This window comes from Panthera pardus, unplaced genomic scaffold (assembly GCF_024362965.1).
Source record: "Panthera pardus isolate Hobbes unplaced genomic scaffold, ASM2436296v1 HiC_scaffold_223, whole genome shotgun sequence".
NCBI classification, from domain to species: Eukaryota; Metazoa; Chordata; class Mammalia; order Carnivora; family Felidae; genus Panthera; species Panthera pardus.
Window position 1 is genome coordinate 50,629 of NW_026526792.1, and position 16,203 is coordinate 66,831.

Consider the following 16,203-nt stretch of genomic DNA (forward strand, 5'->3'; position numbering starts at 1 on the left):
CCGATTGTGTGTCCGATGCTTAAGTTTGGGCCCCAGATCCTCCTCTGAGGCTCCATTCAGGCCCTGGAAATATCAAGGTCAACTCACCACTAGTCAGGAGTGTTTGGATAGCTGGGCCCTTTCTGATATCTGCTATGCATTCATGTAGCTGCAGCCAGGAATATGCTCACCGCAACCATGACCAGAAGCTCAGGCTAGCAGAGTCATTACAGCTCCCACCTATCCACTTCAGAGATAATCAATGCCACCAACAGCTTCCCAAATTCAGCCAATCCCTTTAAGCACAGCAGAAAACCTCCTGTTCCTCCTGACCTGCCACACTGTAGAATTCCATACCTATCAAGCTGGAGGATGGAATGAGATGGAATGGGAACAGCCCCACCCAAACATCACAGAATCCCACTATTTTATGTAAAGTTCAGCAGTTTTCAAAGCATTCAGATTATTGTGCACCTCTGGTCGCTTTCCAAGGCATGGAAATGGCTGGTTATTAAAATGTTGTCCAGCATCATAGTTGCTTTTTTGGGGACAGGAGCTGCCAGTCCTCTCAGTGACCATAGCCAGAAATCCTCCTCCTTTTTCTGAGCCCGACCTTCTTTCACAATTGTAACATTGCTCTTGTTGGCTCCTCTCTGAGCTCCCAAGATAGAGAAACACTTTGTGATGTCAGCTTTGGGTCTGGGCACTCCACTGTGGCTACTGCTTTCCTCCTCATGCTCTAGTGATGACTCAGCCTACAAAGGTGGCAGTGGAAGCAGCTGTACACTCTGGCCTCTTATTGAGTAAGAGTTGCCTCAAGTCCTCATTAAAACAGCATATGTATTTTGATTTAATAGACACCAACCGTCAGTGGCTTGTAAGGAGATGGGGACTTATGAGGAAAGCTTTACACATTCCCAGGCCCTTGTTTATAATCCCAGTAAGAAAAACCCCTGACCTCCCCTGCTTATAGGTAATGTGTTGGCTGAAGGTCAAAACCTGAAATAAATATTGCAACTGGTGTTCATGACTTCAACTCGTAAGAAAGACTGCACTCTCTACAAGGCCAGCTTCCACACATAAATCTGCATTTATTTTATTTTATTTATTTATTTTATCGGGGGGGGTATTACTTTAGTTAGTAAAAACACAAGCCCTCCTCCCTGAGAAATTTCTTGACTTCATTTTTTAAACGCATATTTTTTTTCAAAAAGTAATTTTAGGCTTACAACAAAATTTGGAGGAAGGTAGAGATTTTCCAAATACTTTCTGCCCTCACACATGCATAATCACCCTCATTATCATCTTTCACCAGAATGATACTTTTTTTTTAACCACTGATGAACCTACATTGGCACACCATAATCACCCAGTACCCATAATTTGACCTCAGGCTCACCATTGGTGTTGTACATTACGTGGATTTAGACTAATATATAATGACACATTTTTATCACTATAATATCACACACAGCATTTTTATTGCTGTAAAAGTCCTCTGTGCTCTGTCTATTCATTTCTCACTCCCTCCACACACACACTGTCAGCCTTTACATTAAGTCCATAGTTTTGCCTTTTCCACACTGTCATGTAATTGTAATCCTACACTTTTCAGATGGCTACTTTCACTTAGTAATATATATTTAAGGTTCTTCCATGATTTTTCATGGCTTGATATCTCATTTCTTTTTAGCACCGAATAAATAAATATGCCATTGTCTGGATGTATCATAGCTTATCTACTCACAAACTGAAGGATATCTTCAGAAACTTGATTGCTTCCAAGTTTTGGCAATTGTGAATAAAAATTCTACAAACATCTGCGTACAGGTTTTTGCGTAGACATAAGTTTTTAACTTCTTTGGATAAATAAACAAGGTGCATGATCGTTAGGTAGTATGGTTAGAGGATGTCTAGTTTTGTAAGAAACCACCAAACTGTCTTACAAAGTGGCTGTACTATTTTGCATTCCCACCAGCAATGAAGAAGAGTTATTTTTGCTCTACATCCTTGCCAACGTTTGGTGTTTTCAGTGTTCCGGATTTTGGCCATTCTAGTAAGTGCATAGTGGTACTTCACTGTTGTCTTAATTTGCATTTTCCTGATGACATATGATGTGACTCATCTTTCATAGGCTCATCTACCATCTACCTATCTTCTTTGATGAGGTGTCTGTTAAGATCTTTGGCCCATTTTTGTAATCAGGCTATTTGTTTCTTATGGTTGAGCTTTAAGAATTCTTTGTATATTTTTGATAGCAGTCCTTTGTCACATGTGTCTTTTGCAAATACTTTCTCCCAGACGGTAGCATGTTTTCTAATTTTCTTGACATTGTTTTTCACAGAGCGGACGTTTTCATTTTAATAAAGTCCAACATATCGGTTATTTATTTCATGAATAGTGACTTCTGAATTTTATCTGAAAAGCCATCACCATACCTAAGGTCATCTAGTTATTCTCCTATGTTATCTTCAAGAAGGCTTACAGTTTTGCATTTTACATTTATGTCTGTGATCCATTTTAAGTTAACTTTTATGAAGAGCATAAGGTCTGTATCTAGATTTTTATTGTTTTGTATGTGGATGTCTGTTTGTTCCTGCACTATTTTTGAAGAGACATTTTTTACCCATTGTATTGCCTTTGCTCCTTTGTCAAAGATTGGTTGACTACATTCATGTAGGTCTACTTCTGTGCCCCTCCATTTGATATAATTTTCTATGACTTTGTCAAAATTACACTGTCTAGATTGCTGTAGATTTATAGTAAGTCTTGAAGTTGGGTATCTTCAGCCCTCTAACTTTGTAGTTATCCTTCAATATTGTGTTGGCTATTCTGGGCTTTTGCCTCTCCATATAAACTTTAGCATTCATTAGTTTTTGTTTTTGTTTTTGTTTTTGTTTTTTTGAAATGGGTTTAGACAAGTTAATTACCAAATACATTGGGCAGAATAAGCATCAAGCATAATCAATACATTCTGGAAAAGAAGTATCATGGGAGGGGATAACAGGTAGTCCTAACAGATACTAAAGCATAGAATATGCACTATAAAAGAGTGTGACACTTCCCATGAATAGACAGAAAGATTAATAAAACAGTACAAAGAATACTTACAACCAACTACATTTGAGAATTTAAAATATAATTAAGACAGTATTTCCAATCAGCAGATATATCACAGATTATTTACAAAATGGTATTGTGATAACTTGATGCCCATAAGCATAAGGCCATTCCACATAGAACAATTCCTGACAGCAGAAGACTAGAAATAAGACTAATGTCCACCAATAGGTAGATAGTTGAATAATCCAACATACATCCATGCTAGAGAGTACTATGTCACTATGAAAACAATAGAGACTCCGTCTCTTTACTGCTATGCAGTGTTCTCTAGGTTATACTGTTAAGTGAAAAAAGAAAGGTGCAGAAATGTGTGTAGAGATGCTGCATTCCAATACGGTATCTACTAGTCATGCATGGCTATTTATATTTAAATTTATTAAATTTAAAAGACACTCAAAATTTAGTTATTCCAGGGTTAGAGGAATAGCAAGGATGAAAGCTTATGATGTATATTTTCTGAAAAATATAATACATATTTACTGGCTCCATGAACTGAGAAGGCAAGAAACAGTGATCAATCCAGTAGTACTGAGCAATTCTAGTACCCAGGGTGATTCCTCTAAAATAATTTCCCACTGAAAGAAAGCCAGGATTCCTTGGAGAAATGGTGGGTTCCAGGTCTGGGGTAGAGTTTTTCACAGGAGAGTCTGGACCAAACTATCATTCCTGAAAACATGTCAAAACCAGTCAGAGGCCAACCTAAAGAGGCTCCCACTGGCCAAACATAAAACAATTTGAGCATCAAATAAAATAATGACTACAATGGATCAAAACACAACACACATACAAATATTTACAAACTCCGCATGACAGTCTAAAAGCAAAGCAAAACAAAACAAAACAAAACAAAACAAAACAAGCTCATTGCTCATCTTTAGAGGCTCCTAGAGAAACAACTCATTATTGTGAAAAGTGGAAATGTTGCCAGAGAATTAAGCAGTCATCCTACCCTTCTTGTGCATACCATATGCAGCGTGATCTAATAGCCAATGAAAGGAAGTTTCTTGTATATATGGATTCCAGCTAATAAATGAAGAGGTAATTATAGAACTAGAATAGCGCCCTTTTGCAACCTTTAATGAAATGCAGTTCTGGCAACTATCTTCAGACTGCAAAAATCATGTGGTAAAAAGGAGATGGAAATGTTATACTAGATGTATCAGGCTGAGAGCACTCAAACCCAGCCATCAACTTTAACGTCAGAGAAGAGACAAGACACAATGAACCTTCTGGTGCAACTCTATAGGAAGTTCAAGTTTGCTGTCAGAGGGCAAAAACCGTAGATTACCTCACTGGGTCTCTGTGTACTGATAATACTCTCATAGTGTCTCTTTTTTGTTTCTTTGGGTTTTTTTTCACACAACACTGTATAAGTTTACAGCGTGCAGCATAGCGACTTAACATACAAATACACTTCAAAATGATCATCACATAAAGTTAACATCCATCAACTCACATAGTTACAAAAATTTTTTTTCCGTGTGATGAAAACCTTTAGGATTTACTGTCTTAGCAACTTTCATATATACCATACAGCATTGTAAACTATAGTCACGATGCTATACATTACATCCCAAGACTTCTTTATTTTATAGCTGGAAGTTTGTATTTTTTTGACCATTTTCACCCAACTCCTCCTTCCCCTCCCCCCGTACCACCACTGCTTTTGCTAACCACTAATCTGTTCTTCGTACTTAGGAGTTCAAGTGTTTATTTGTTTGTTTGTTTGTTTGTTTGTTTTAGATGCCACATGTAAGTAAAATCATATGGTATTTGTCTTATTTGACTTATTTCATTTAGCATATCATAGTGTCTGTTTTTTTAAACCACACAAAATCCTTGACAACAGGGAAATGTTTTGCTTCACAACACTGAGCAGAGTTCTGCCAATTGCCTGGGTCCAAATCTAGTGCCTCTAGTATGCTCTTGCAGTCAGTGGTGTGAAGAGCCAAGGTGTTTTGTTTTCAGCAAAGGGTTAGGGACCTAAGGCAATGCCAAGATACTTCTGATACAGAGAACAAGTCAGTGAATCATGGTTGCCATTGAAACCTAATGTTATTATGGTGAACATGAGGACTTTTCATCATGACTTTACAGACAGACATGGCCATGGAGAAGAACAGGTCCTGTCTTCAGTTATTTGGGTCTCAGAAGAAACTGTGAGTGTCTTACTGTGGTGGATGAGTCGACTTGGGGTGTGGGGAGACAAAGGGATCTTAGATCCATTCACCTCTTTCCTCCTTTGGGACTCAATGTCCTGGCCATCTCTTAGGGAGATGAAATGGCCTTTGGGGTCCCACCTGGCTCCAGTAAGTGTAGTGTCCAATTACAGGGGTGTCCTGGAACTATTTTCTTTTTTAAAAGGCAGGGTGACTGACTCTTTCTGAACCTCAGCTTCTCCTTCTGCAAAACAGGGATGAGAATGCTGCACCCACACGATCGCTGAGAAGGTTCAGTGATACACATGAGCAAGCTTCTGCCCTTGTGGTTATTGCAGGATCATGAATGCCTGTATGAATTTAAGCCACTTCTTATTCCTTTTCAACTTTGTAGTTAGGAGGTAGATGAGGGAAGATGAAGAAAAAGGCCTCGTGAGAAGTCCATTATAACATGTCCCTGTTATGTTGTATCATTGTATCATTGTCACTAACCCAGTGCCTCACACGGCTCCCAGTACCAAGTTACATCAGCAAAGCGTGGTGATTGCTGGATTTCTCTCTCTCTCTCTCTCTCTCTCTCTCTCTCTCTCTCTCTCTCTCCCTCCATGTACATCTCTTCATGCCAGTGGAAGAGCTCATATAAAGAGCCTGATGGAGACAGGTCCTGAGTGTCTGTGTCCTGATGGCTGCTGAAGCTTCTACTCCAGATTCAAGGGCAGCGGTCCTCACATTTTTATTGGGATATGATGCCTGGCTCAAATGAGTTCATAGATCTGGGGAAAAAAAAGCATGTTGTGGAATTTCTCCTGTGAGGTTCACACATGAGCCTTAAAGTAGAGAAGCTACTTTAATCTCATCATGGGAGAAGAAGTTTAGCAGGTGAAATTTCATTCCACCAGCAGCTATGTGCTGTGTAGCAGCCCTTGAGCCCCATCTTAGAGATTCCAGCTTTTGCTGAAAGGAATGAATTGTCCTACTTGAAGAAGGAATTTGATCTTCAATATGCATTTGGAATGAATGTACCTACATTGTCCTCATTTTATAAATATTAGTCAGAGATTCCTATGTTTCTCTCAGATGGATTTGATATATGCAGTTGATTAGAAGCTCTTCACGGCAAGTGGAGATTTTAGCATGGATTTCTCCCTGACAGCCACATTTTATCCATTTTGCAATCAATTTTTTAAATCCAGAAAGCTTGCAAGTGTTACTTAGAAATTGTCAGTTATGAGAATATGATAATTTCTAAAATAATAATTACTATAGAATTTTCGCTGCTGTAGTAATACCCAGCCACATTCCCTAAAACAACCAGGCATTCTTAAAGAGCACTATGGTTCTTTTCCCAGGATATAACATTTTCAGTTCTGTACTGTAAGGCTTTCTCTCCTTACTCCTCTGCCACAACTCACAACTTGCTCTGTCCCCAGGCAACCACTGATATTCTGCCACTATAGATTACTTTTTATTTCCTACAATTCTGTTTAAATGGAGTCAATGGAACCATAAAGGTTGTATTATGTTATTAGGGGAGGTCTTCCTACTTTCCTTCAGCCTATTTATTTATAGATTTTTCCATATTATTGTATATGTCAGGAGTTCCTTCACTTTTATAGCTGAGTAGTATTCTGGTATATGAATATACCACAAATTGTTATATCCATTCACTTGTTGATAGATATTTGGTGGTTTCCATTTGGGGGCTCTGGTAAAAAAAGCTACTAGGAACGCTTGTGTGCAGGTCTTTACATGGACGCATACTTTCTCTAGGACAAATGCTAGAACTGCAATGGCTTGATGATATGGTAGATGTAAGGTTAACATTGTAAGAAACTGCCCAACAGTTTTTCAAAGTGGTTCTACCATTTTTGTCCTACCAGCAGCGTATGAGAAGTCCACCCTCCACAACTTTGCTGATGTTTGCTATGGTCAGGCTTTTCAGTTGTGGCTATTTACAAGAGGTTGCAAAGGTACCTCACTGCAGTTTTAATTTACATTTCCCTAATGATTGATGGTATTGAGTATATTTTTGTGTGCTTATTTGCTATTCTCATGTCTTCTTTGATGGAGTTATGTTCAAATCTTTTGCCTGTTTATTTATTGGACTGAGTCTTTCTTATACACATTTCTTTTTTAAATTGTGGTATAAAAACATAACTTAAAATTTAGTATCTTATCCTTTTAGCTTTACAATACTGTTTCCTTATGAATCTTGTTGTGCAGAAGGCCTCTTAAATTTTTCAACTTGCAAAACTACAACTATATGGCCATTGAACAACAATTTCTCTTTTCTCCCTCCCTAAGCCCCTGGCAACTGCCGTTCTACTTTCTGTTTCTACGAGTTTGACTACTCTAGATATATCATACTACTGGAATCATGCATGTGCCTTTTTGTGACTGACATGTTTAACTTAAATAATGTCCTCAAGGTCCATCCATGTTGTAGCATATGACAGAACTTCCTTTTGTTTTAAGGCTGAATAATAATCCATTGTAGGTATATACCGCTTTTGAAATCCATTCATTCTATGATGGACATTTTGGGTTGCTTCCACCTCTTTGTTACTGGGAACAATGCCGTGATGAATATGAGTTTGCAAGTATCTCTTTGAGAACCCATTTTCAATTCTTTTGGATATATACCAGAAGTGGGATTGCTGGATCACATGATCATTCTATTTTTAGTTTGCTGAGGTGCCTCAATGAGGTTTTCCATAGCGGCTTCACCAGTTTACATTTCCATCGACAGTGCACAGAGGTTCCATTTTCTTTACATCCTAGCCTACACCTGTTATTTTCTGTTTTATTTGAGATTGGCCATCCTAACGGTTGTGAAGTAACATCACATTCAGTTTTGATTTGCATCTCCCTGGTTGTCAGAGATGTTGCACATATTTTCATATACTTGCTATCCATTTGTATATCTGCTTAAGAGAAAAGTCTATACAAATCTTTTTCCCATGCTTTAATTGGATCATTTAGAGTTTTTGTTGCCGCTGTTCCTGTCGTTGACTTGTAGGACATCTGTATATATATATATATATATATATATATATATATATATATATATAATATAGTATATATAGCATAGTACATATAATATATATATATATATATATATATATATATATATATATACACCAGATATACTAGATATTTACCTTTTATAAATGGTCTACCAATATTTTCTACCAATATTTTCTCCTATTCCATAGCTTGCCTCTTCAACCCCTTGAGTGTTTCTTTTGCTGTGCAGAAGTTTTAAATTTTGATGTAGTCATATTTGACTACTTTTGCTTTTGTTGCCAACGATTTTGGCGTCATACTCAAGAAATCATTACCAAATCAAATGTCATGAAGATTCTCCCCCATGTATTCTTCTAAGATTTTTATAGTTTCAAATCTTAGATTTCAATCTTTAGTCCATTTTAAATTACGTTTTGTATATGGTGGAAGGACGATACAGCTCCAACTTCAGTCTTTTGCACGCGGATACCCAGTTTGCTCAACACCATATATCGAAGAGACTGTACTTTCTGCTTTCCATAGCCTTGGCAACCTTGTCAGAGATCATTTCATCATACACATGAGGGTTTATTTCTGGGTTATCTAATCTGTTCTATTGGTTTATATATTTGTCTTCATGCCATTACCATACTATTTTGATTACTGTGCCTTTGTCATATATTTGTAAGCAGGAAGTGTGAGGCCTACAGCTTTGTACACCTGTTTCAAGACTGTTTTCACTATCGGAGAGGAGTCTTTGAAATTCCATATAAGTCTTAGGAAAATATTTTTTCTATTTCTGCAAAAAAATGCCATATTAAAAACTGACATACAATTATCCTGCAGTGTTATACAGTATCAGCTATACAATGTAATGATTTAACAATTCTGTATGTTTCTCAGTGCTCAAGACAAGTGTACTCTTAATCCCCATGACCTATTTCACCCATCCCCCCTCCCACCTCCCCTAGAGCAACCATCTGTTTTTTCTCTCTATTTAAGGGTCTGTTGTTTGTTTGTTTGTCTCTTTTTTTATTTGTTTGTTCCCTTGTTTTGCTTCTTAAATTCCACCTATGAGTGAAATCATGTTATTTTTCTTTCTCTGGACTAGCTTATTTCGATTAGCACTATACCCTCTAGGTCCACCCATGTCACTGGAAATGGCAAGACTTCATTCTTTTTTATGGCTGAATAGTATTCCTTTGCACGGTGTGTGTGTGTGTGTGTGTGTGTGTGTGTGTAGCACTTCTTTTTTTATCAATATATGAAATTTATTGTCAATTGGTTTCTATACAACACCCAATGCTCATCCCAAAAGGTGCCCTCTTCCCTACCCATCACCCACCCTCCCCTCCCTCCCTATCAACCCTCAGTTTGTTCCCAGTTTTTAAGTCTCTTATGCTTTGGCTCTCTCCCACTCTAACCTCTTTTTTTTTCCTTCCCCTCCCCCATGGGCTTCTGTTAAGTTTCTCAGGATCCACATAAGAGTGAAACCATATGGTATCTGTCTTTCTCTGTATGGCTTATTTCACTTAGCATCACAATCTCCAGTTCCATCCACGTTGCTACAAAGGGCCATATTTCATTCTTTCTCATAGTGTAGCACTTCTTTATCCATACATCTATCAATGGACACTTGACTTGCTTTCATATCTTGGCTATTGTACATAATGCTGCAACAAATATACACATGCATATATCTTTTCCAGTTAGTGATTTTTGTATTCTCTGGGTAAATACCCGGTAGTGGAATTTCTGGGTCATATAGCAATTCTATTTTTAATTTTTTTGAGCAATGTCCATACTGTTTTGCACAGTGGCTGCACCAGTTTGCGTTCCTGCCACAGTGGTTCCTTTTTCTCCACATCCTCACCAGCGCTTGTTGTTTCTTGTGTTCTTGATTTTAGCCATTCTGACAGGTATAAAGTGGATATCCCATTCGGGTTTTAAGTTTCATTTCCATGATGATTACTGATGTTGAGCATCTTTTCATGCACATATATTGGAAGAATCAATATTGTTAAAACGTCCATACTACCCAAAGCAATCTACAGATTTAATGCAATCCCTATCAAAATATCAACAACATTTTTTACAGAACCAGAAAAATCAATCCTAAAATTAGTATAGAACCACAAAAGACCCCAAATAGCCAAAACAATTTTGACAAAGAACAAAGCTGGAGGTATCACAATCCCAGATATCAAGGTATGCTACAAAGCTTCAGTAATCAAAACAGTATGGCATAAGTCTTTTGATACGGATTGCACTGAATCTGTAGATCATGTTAGGTAGAAAGGACATTTCAGCAATTCATAGCTTCCAATCCACGAACATGGATGTCTTTCCATTTGTTTATGTTTTCTTTAATTCTTTTCAGCATGGTTTAGAAGTTTTCACTGTACGAGTCTTTTGACCACTTGGTTAAGTTTAATTCTAAGGATCTTATTCTTTTTGATGCTATATAACATGGGATTACTCTTTGAATTGTTCACTGTTAGTACATAGAAACACAACAGTGTTGCTTTTGTGTCGGGCAACTTAGCTGAATGTGTTTGGTAGTTGTGGAATGTTTAGGGTTTTCTACATACAAGATACTGTCATCTGTGAACACAGATAATTTCACTACTTCCTTTCCAAATTGGATGTATTTTATTTCATTTTCCTTCCTAATTGCTTTGGCTAGGACTTCCAGTCCTCTGTTGAATAGAAGTAACAAAAGAGGGTATCCTGTCTTTGTTCCTAAGGAACACATTGAGTTTTTCACTGTTGAGAATAATGTTAGCTATGGTCATTTCATACATGGTCTTTGTTATATTTCTATAACTTCCTTCTACTCACAATTTTAGTGTGCGGTGTTTTTGACATGAAAGTGTGTTGAGTTTTGAAAATGCTTTTCCTGCCTCGAGAAGATCATGTGATTTTTGTCCCTCATTCAGTTTAATATGGTGTATTACACTGATTGGTTTCCCTACCTTAAACTATCACTGCATTCCAGGAATAAATCCTACTTTGTCATACAATATAATACTTTTAGTGGGTTGTTGAATTGAGTTTCCTAATATTTTGTTGAGGATTATCCCATCAATATTCCTCAGGTATATTGGTCTCTAGTTTTCTTTTCTTGTAGAATCTTTGTCTAATTTTGGCATCAAGATCATGCCAACCTCATAAAAATGAGTTTTGAGAGAGGAGCCAAGATGGCAGAAAAGCATGGAATTTTTTTCTGTGTCTTGCATCCATGAAATACAGCCAGACCAACAGTAAACCATCCTGCACACCTAGAAAACTGATCTGAGGATTAACACAACAATCTGCACAACCTGAACCAAAGAATTCAGCAGGTACGTGGCACAGAGAGGTGAACTGGGGGAGAGGGAAGCAGCGTAGGGCAAGGAGCCACTTTTGCGTGCGGAGAGAGGATGGAGAAGGTGTGTGGGGGAGAATACAGGAAAAGCGCCCCCCACAAAGCAGCTGGGGAGAAAGTGGAAAAGTGGAAACAGCCGCAGGGACAGAACTAAAAAGGGAGAAAGGAGAAAGGGGAGGGTTTAAGTTACATTAAGAATATAAACAGAGGGAGTGCAGAGTCTGAAACTCCACAGCTCGATACCAGGCGGTGCTCTGGTGGGAAGGGCAAATCCCCAGGAGCAGAGTGGAGTCCAGGGTTCTTCAGGCCACATGGGGAGAGGCAGTTCCCCAGCTGGGAAGACACCTGGTAGAGGCTGTGTGAGTCCTCTGAAAGCAAGGCCCCAATGGACCCAGGAGAACAACCACATTCACTGGGGCTGGAACAAGGTCATTAAGGGTGAAGCCTGGTGCCAGATGTGTGTTGTGATTTTTCATAAGCCCTGAAGCACTGCTGCTACATTATCTCGTGAACTTTTTCTGAGGTGGGCCGGCACCTGGCCGCAGTCTCTGGGCATCAGCAGCAGTGCAGACCCGCAAACGTTTCTGGGTGCAGCCAGCACCTGGCCATTGCTCAGTAAGACGCTCCGCAGAGGGGCAGAAAAGGTCAAAGCCGCAGTCCCTCAGAAGGGGTCAGGAAAAGCAGCCCCATCTGAGACAAAACTCAGGAGGGAGGTGCTGCCTGGGGCTTGGTCACGGACAGTGTAAAAGCAGGGAGTGGATGGAAGCTGAAGACAAAGGACGGGTGTGCAAGTGCTGATCAGGGAGAACAGAGTTCTGATACTAGAGACTGGGTAGCTGGGTGATGCCATTTTCACCGCTTCCGTGCACGTGCATATGCACCTACAAGCGCCACAACAATCCACCCCAGTAGGCTAAGCAGCACCGTCTAGTGGAGAATTGAGCCATTACACTAAGCCCCACCCAACATGGCCAACTTTGATCTTCAGGAACACAAATCTCTCCACCTGCTTACTTTATGGACTATAAAATTCTTCATAGTTTGACTTCTAGGGGAAAACGAAGTAACTTCATTTGTATTTCAGTCTGTTCACCGGACCATCTATTCAATTTTCTTTCTTTCTTTTTCATTTTCTTTTTTTCTTTTTTCTCTTTTTCATTTCTTGTCTTTTTCATGAATACATAAAGAGAAACAATTCATTTTTACTTTCAGTTTTTATTAAAAATATATTTTTCAACTACATTTTCTGGTTTTGTGCAAATTTTTTCAAATTCTATTTTACTTCCATCATTTCATTTTAGTCTACTTCATGTATTCATTTTTTTTCAAATTTTCAAACAATTTCCTTTTTCTTTCTTTTTTTTTCCTTTCCCCCTTTTTCTCTAATCTATCAAGCACCTTTCAACACCCAGACCAAAACACACCTAGTATCTAGCATCATTTATTCCATTTGTGTGTGTGTGTGTGTGTGTGTGCATGTGTTTGTTCTTTTTTTAAATTTTCATATGTTTATTTAATTTTAACATTTTTCATTTTAATTTCTTTACCTCATTAATTTCTTTTCTCCCTTCAAAATGACGAAATGAAGACGAAAGCAGGAAGAAACGACAGCCATGGACTTAACCAACACAGATACAAGCAAGATGTCTGAACCAGAATTTAGAATCACGATAATAAGAATACTAGCTGGAGCCGAAAATAGACTAGAATCCCTTTCTGCGGAGATAAAAGAAGTAAATCTTGTCAGGATGAAATAAAAATGCTATATATGAGCTGCAATCTCTAACGGATGCCACAGTGGCAAGGAATGAAAAGGCAGAACAGAGAATCAGCGATATAGAGGACAAACTTATGGAGAGTAATGAAGCAGAAAAAACAGGGAGATTAAGGCAAAAGAGCACAATTTAAGAATTAGAAAAATCAGTGACTAATTAAAAAGGAACAACATCAGAATCATAGGGGGTCCCAGAAAAGGAAGAGAGACATATAGGGGTAGAAGGGTTATGTGAGCAAATCATAGTGGAAAACGTCCCTAATCTGGGGAAAGACACAGACATCAAAATCCAGGAAGCACAGAGGACTCCCATTAGACGCAACAAAAACCATTAGACCATCAACAAGCCATACCATAGTCAAATTCACAAAATATTCAGGCAAGGAGAGAATCATGAAAGCAGCAAGGGAAAAAAAAGTCCCTAACCTACAAGGAAAGACAGAGCAGGTTTGCAGGAGACCTATCCACAGAAAGTTGGCAGGCCAGAAAGGAGTGGCAGGATATATTCCATGTGCTGAATCAGAAAAATATACGGCCAAGAATTCTTTAGCCAGCAAGGCTCTCATTCAAAATAGAAGGAGAGGGGCACCTGGGTGGCTCGGTCGGTTAAGCGTCCGACTTCGGCTCAGGTCATGATCTCATGGTCCATGAGTTCGAGGCTCGCATCGGGCTCTGTGCTGACAGCTCAGAGCCTGGAGCCTGTTTCAGATTCTGTGTCTCCCTCTCTCTCTGCCCCTCCCCTGTTCATGTTCTGTCTCTCTCTGTCTCAAAAATAAATAAACGTAAAAAAAAATAAAAAAAATAGAAGGAGAAATAAAAAGTTTCCCAGACAAACAAAACTTAAAGGAGTTTGTGAACAATAAACCAGTCCTGCAAGAAATTTTAAGGGGAACTCTCTGAGGGGAGAAAAGATGAAAGTAGAAGAAAGAAAGAAAGAAAGAAAGAAAGAAAGAAAGAAAGAAAGACACCAAAAACAACAAAGATTACAAAGGACCAGAGAACACCACCAGAAACTCCAAATCTACAAGCAACATAATGGTAATAAATTCATATCTTTCAGTACTCACTCTAAATGTCAATCGACTGAATGCTCCAATCAAAAGACATAGGGTAACAGAGTGGAACAGAAAACAAGATCCATCTATATGCTGTTTACAAGAGACCCACTTTAGACCTAAAGACACTTTGAGATCGAAAGTAAGGGGATGGAGAACTATCTATCATGCTAATGGTCAACAAAAGAAAGCCATAGTAGCCATACTTATATCAGACAATCTAGGCTTTAAAATAAAGGTTGTATCAAGAGATGCAGAAGGGCATTATATCATAATCAAGGGATCTATAGACCAAGAAGACCTAACAATTGTAAACATTTATGCACCAAATGTGATAGAACCCAAATATATAAATCAATTAATCACAAACATCAAGAAACTCATCGATAGTAATATCATAATAGTAGGAGACTTCAACACCCCACTCACAGCAGCGGACAGATCATCTAATCAAAAAATCAACAAGAAAACAATGGCTTTGAATGACACACTGGACCAGATGGACTTAACAGATATATTCAGGAAATTTCATCCAAAAGCAACGGAATATACATTCTTCTCCAGTGCACATGGCACGTTCTCCAGAATAGACCACACACTGGGACACAAATCAGCCCTCAACAAGTACAAAAAGTTCAAGATCATACCATGCATATTTTCAGACCATAATGCTATGAAACTCAAAATCAACCACAAGAAAAAATGTGGAAAGATAACAAATACTTGGAGACTGAAGAACATCCTACCAAAGAATGAATGGGCTAACCATGAAGTTAAAGAGGAAATTGAAAAGTACATAGGAGCCAATGAAAATGATAACACCACAGTCCAAAACCTCTGGGAGGCAGCAAAGGTGGTCATACCAATCCAGGCCTTCCTGAAGAAGGAAGAAAGATCTCAGATATACAACCTAACCTTACACCTTAAAGAGCTGGAAAAAGAACAGCAAACAAAACGCAAAAACAGCAGAAGACAGGAAATAATAAAGATTACAATAATAAATAATAAATAATATTATAAATAATTATAAATAATAAATAATAAAGATTACAGCATAAATCAATGCTATCGAAACCAAAAACACACTAGAACAGACCAATAAAACCAGAAACTGGTTCTTTGAAAGAATTAACAAAATTGATAAACCACTAGCTAGTTTGATCAAAAGGAAAAAGGAAAGGACCCAAATAAATAAAATCAAGAATGAGAGAGGAGATATCACAACCAACACAACAGAAATAAAAACAATAAGAGAATATTATGAGCAATTATATGGAAATAAAATGGGCAATCTGGAAGAAATGGACAGATTCCTAGAAACATATACACTACCAAAACTGAAACAGGAATAAAAAGACAATTTGAACAGACCCATTACCAGTAATGAAGTCGAATTAGTATTCAAAAGTCCCCCCAAAAAACAAGAAGTCCAGGGTCAGACGGCTTTACCGGGGATTTATACCAAACATTTAAGGAAGAGTTAACACCTATTCTCTTGAAGTTGTTCCAAAAAAAAAAAAAAATTGAAAAGGAAGGAAAACTTTCAAACTCTTTCTATGAAGCCAGCATTACCTTGATTCCAAAACCAGACAGAGACCCCACTAAAAAAGAGAATTATAGACCAATTTCCCTGATGAATATGAATGCAAAAATCCTCAACAAGATACTAGCCAACCGGCTCCATCAGTACATTAAAAACATTATTCACACAACCAAGTGGGATTTATACCTGGGATGCAG